Consider the following 5,257-nt stretch of genomic DNA (forward strand, 5'->3'; position numbering starts at 1 on the left):
CATCCATATCCCAGCCCCTTTCTGCATTGATGTACGGCTCCAAAGCCTGCTCCCTCCAATTTCACTCATGGATTGTGTCCTCCTGTGAGTGGCCATGTTTACTAAAGCGAAGTGTCATGATGATGGATCACAACCGGACACTCCATTTAGGACTAGATGCCTGCGATCTGTCATTACGTGCAAATCTGCTTCTCACTGGATGTAGGGGAGACAAATAAGGAAGGTGAATTTGCACATTGTTTTATTTCCTGTTTTACGTAAATGAGCTAGAATTGAGGTCAGAGATCATGGGACTCAATGCAGCCCTTGAGTTAGGGAAACGAGGTAAGGCCCACTAAGCCCTCTTCTTGCTTTCCTCCAGATTCTCAGACACCTGGGGCACTCCAAAAAAGACAAAAAAACAACAACAAAAAACATGCAAGGCCATCAGACTTAAACAGTATTTCGTATTTGTTTACATCACGCTTGAACCCTCGACCTACTCCTTACCTCTTTCACCTCTCCCAGATCCTAATCCCAAGGTGATTCCTTGATGTAGGGCTCCAAAAACCTGCTCCCTCCAATTTCACTCTGGATTGCATCCTCCCGTGAGTCGCCATGAGCAGGATGGAGACTCTTAAATCAGATAAAATCTAAGTAGTGGCTTCATTTTAGTCTCCAGCAGAGGCCCTGGGGAAACTCTCACTAGATCTACTTTATCTCCAGTGACTACCAAATCACATTCCAACACATAAAAGCGAGACTGTCTTTATCAGTTTTATTAAAGCTATAAATTTTGATTATAAATCCTGCCAATGCCTGTGCTCCTAGAACCCTCTAAGAGCAAATTAACTCTTTTCTCCTTTCTCTGTTGAGTCTCCCAATGAGTCAGACCAACAGGACACTCCACACGGAGCACGCATGGGAACTGTCTTGTAATTCACGTTAGCAGCTTCTATCTGGATGGATATTTGTGTTTATTCTACCTGGATTTATACTCGGAGTGATGCAACAGCTCAAAAAGAAAAAAAGAAAAAAGAAAAAAACTGCACATCTAAGAACCGTAGACCAGAAGGGCTATTGATGGCTCTGGTCTCACAGGCACACAATGGCTATTTTGAACTGCTTGAAGTTATCTACCTAGGAACCCCCAAATGTGCCTGTGTTTCCCCTCCTTATCATGACCCCCTCTTCCACCATCTGCAGCATGACCCTACCTCAGCCTGGCCCGGACCCCCTGCTGCTCTCCTTCCAGCCCCTCAGCCCCTCTGGCAGGAACCTCACAGGAATGGCTTCTCCTGAACACAGCTCAGATGTGCTCTGAATATTCCATCCAGCTGGAATTCCCTTTACCTTCTTTTCTGCCCGTTGAAATCCTACACATTCTTTAAGGACCAGGGCAAACGCAAATATTCCAGTCTCCTCAAATGGATCTTTATTGCCTTTCCTCCTTCCTTTATACCCACTTCGCCCTCTATATTTCTTTTTTTTGTCTGCCTCCCTCTCTACATCAAATGCTCATGATCATGCTAATTCTGGCACGGTCTTTCCAATACTAGGCACACAGAGAAATTTGCTAAAGGAGCTCAGGTTAGAGCGAATAGAAAGATAATGACTTACAGGGGAGGCATCGGGTTTGTATACAGATTTTGGAGGTGAAAGAAGTTTAACACAAGTTCTAGGGTAGACAGAGCAACAACGTCTCTAGCACAGTGATGCTCACAGGCCGCCCTACCAAGTGGCACTCATGAGTTTAATCTTTTATTCATAGGGGCCTATATCTCCAAAATAAAATAAAATAAACTCTCACGCCAATATTACTAAAGAAATGAGGGGGAAAAAAAAATCTTTAAAGACCAGACCACTGCTGGTGATGGGAATGGTGGTCATGGAGTTAGACCCTTTCCTGTCCCAGCTGTAAGTGATAGCACTGAGACAAAGACCATGAGGGCTGTGTCTTATTAGCCTTCATTTTCTCAGTACCTACAATATTCCCTGGGACATGATAGGTATTAAATGCAAGTAGGCAGGAAAGCACTAATGGTGAGCTAATATTAGGTCATGCTTACTTTAGCAATTATAGGGCTTGTGAATTTCCAAGAAATGTCATTTTCAAGAAATGTGGCACAGATCTGTTTATGGAATTTTAAAACCTCCTTAGATTGAGCAATGAAGCATACCTTATGTGAGGATGAAGCATAGGACAGCTTTATTTATTTAAAGAAAAAAAAAAACATGAACTTACTCTGCTTAGTCCTAATTCAGCCACTAGCTTGCTGTCAGTCTTTGGACAAGTTAATCAAGTTAATTAACTTTTCTAGACTTTTCTAAAATATTGAGATTAGATAATAGGTTATTCAGCTATTATCTGATCCCAGTTTTAAGAATTGATATGTAATATGTTTTATAAAGCCATATGTAACATTTTATAAATTTTAGTTATAGTTGCATTTTCTAAAGATAAAAAAGATAGCATATGTTGAACCTGCCTCATGTTCAAACCCAACTTTCATCAGCCTTCTTCTGGTTTATTAATATTACATTGATAGTCGAACTCATTGGTAAAATAGAGGCTTTTGATTTGTGCTTATTAAAAAAACATATTAGAAAGAAAGTGCATATTGAACAGTCTTTTCAGAGATGTCACTTTTTGGCTTTCCTTTGGTACTCCTTGATGCTGACTTTACATCTAATCCTTTTGGTACATTTTCTGAAAAGGCTGCCCCTCTGAGTCAGGGAGTTTGTGCAACTTACTAAAAAATTAAAAACAACTAACGTTGCAAATGAAGGACGTGCTCTGTGATAGGAGTTACAATGGTGCCCTCTTGCGGGCATGTTCAGTCAATGCACCTCACAAAGGGATTATATAGTTGATACGTACCGGTTATCGGAGGAGGATATTCTAAGGACTAATTTGTGTTGGATGAATTCTGCTGCTCTTTATTTTATCTGTTGAAGAAGCTCTTATATGTGGAAATCATTGACCATGATCGTCTTAACTTAACCAACAATGCAATCAGAGATTGACTTTTATCATAGTACTTCTATTTTCTTTGTATTAGTGACTATCAGAAATTTGTTGTTAGGAAATAGAGGTTTTTAAAATTATATTTTGATTTGAGTTTTGTTTAAGTTTTATAAATGCACATATATGTATTATCATTTTTCTAATTTTAGACAAGACGACAAACTAATAGTTATTACATGGCCACTAAATGCAAGGCAACGGGCTTTATATAAGTGTATTATTATTATTTAACTGTATGTCAACCAATATTAACCTCTTCTACTTTAATTAAAAAGAACTGAGGGTCATAGAGGTTATTACTCAAATTCGTGAAAATAGTAAGTGATAAAACTGGAAATCAATAAATCTTTGAGTCTTATTAATATTTAAGCATTTTAAGTAAATATGTAAATTTATATATGCATGTATGCATATATATGCATATATATGTATATATATGTAAATTCTCTGTACTCAAAAAGTTGCATCATCTAAGCAGTGATAGTAAACAAACCAAGAATTCCCACATGATGTTGACTGGTGCGTATAAGTTATCTTGGAAGCGTTTGACCCAGACTGAGGAAACCAGAAATGGCTTCTTGGTGGAAAGGACACCTGAGCCCAGATATGAAGAGTGAGTAGTGTTTCACCAGGTGAGAAAGAAAGAAGGCAGGGTGTTCCCCTCTCACCTAAGGTCCTGCTTCTATTCTGTGATAACTGAGATCAGGTGTAGGTGCATCTAATAAACCAAAATATCAGTCTTTTTAAGAAGATAACAGTTTGTTTCTTGCTCACATAAGAAAAATCAAATGATGGATAGTGTCTTATGCAGATCTGTGGTGTCAGTAGGGACCGAATTCCTATCTGTCTGTCACTATCGAAGCTTATGACTTCAAGTCCAAGATGGCTCCTGGAAGGTTTGGACCCACAGCAGTCAAGTTCCCTGAGCAGTTGTAAGGAGGAAAAAGAGGCATAAAAAAAGACACCTCCCAACTGAGTCTGACACCCTTTCAAGTGACAGCTTATAATTCCCAAGCAGCACATCTACTCTCATCTTATTGGCTGTAACACTGAGAAGTGGGGGCACCTGGAAATGTCTTCTATTCTGTACTACAACGTGTACAATTAAAAAGCAAGGTCCTGTTACTAAGGAAGAAGGGGAGCATAAATGAATGGACTAACGGCTACTAGCAGACTCCAAATCCCACACTTCCACATACTAGTATTGACCAGCTAAAAATTTTTTAGGAAATTAATAAAAGAATCAATGGATTTGCATTTAGGTTAAATAAAAGGAGGAGTATTTTTCAATGATCAAATAAAATATTACCACAAAGAATATTTCTATTTTCATTTGTGTCTCTTCCAACATTGAGCATGTTGGTGTCTTGAGAATGCTCCTTGCATTTTTTTAATTATTTTGTAGAAGATCAATTAAACATACTAGAGAATCCAGAAACAGAATCAAAAAATGAAAACAATTGATATATAGAAAAAGATTGATAAAATAAAATATCATGAAACAGCAAGCACACAGACACACAAAATCCAAACCAAATAACTTTCTGAGGAAAATTTTTGCAGCACAAATAACAGAAAGCTCATTTCCTTAATTTACAAAGAAAATCACAACCAAACAGCAAAATAAGAGTACTAAAGAAAATTGAGAAAAATACATAAGCAAGCACTTCACAAAACAATAAATGCAAATAACCAAAATATGTAAATAGATGCCTGAGGACTTCAGCTTAAATTTCATGAGCTGAACACATGATTTTCTCCATCATTTCCCAAACCCCCAGTAAAATTACAGTAGAGGAAATTTTTTTTAAGGCATACATTTGTAAGGACAAAGAGAATGGAAACTGAGACAACACCAAAGAGATCGCAAAGTTTCATAATGTACGAAGCAGTCGAGAGAGTGAACCTGAGTTAGAAATGAAACAGAAATTAAGTGCCGATGGGGAGGGGCGGGTGGAGTTGGGACAATGAAAAAGAATCAAGCCTATTCACTTTGCCCTGGAAAGACCCAAGAGTCGAGGAAACAAATGCTACTAAAAATTAAAATGCAGGGCAGATATGAAATGCAAATCATTCCGCTTGCCGAGCACTCCTGTTCACTGAAGACATAGTGTAAAATAAAGAGGCAAAAGTGCCTGCCTCATGGAGCTTATCTTCTAATAGTGAGCTTACAGTCTAATAAACTAATACATAGTTTATTACAATAGACGTATAGCCGTATGGGAATAAGGGCTGTGGAGAAAATTCAGA

This window comes from Pteropus alecto, unplaced genomic scaffold (genome assembly GCF_000325575.1).
Source record: "Pteropus alecto unplaced genomic scaffold, ASM32557v1 scaffold166, whole genome shotgun sequence".
Taxonomy (NCBI): domain Eukaryota; kingdom Metazoa; phylum Chordata; class Mammalia; order Chiroptera; family Pteropodidae; genus Pteropus; species Pteropus alecto.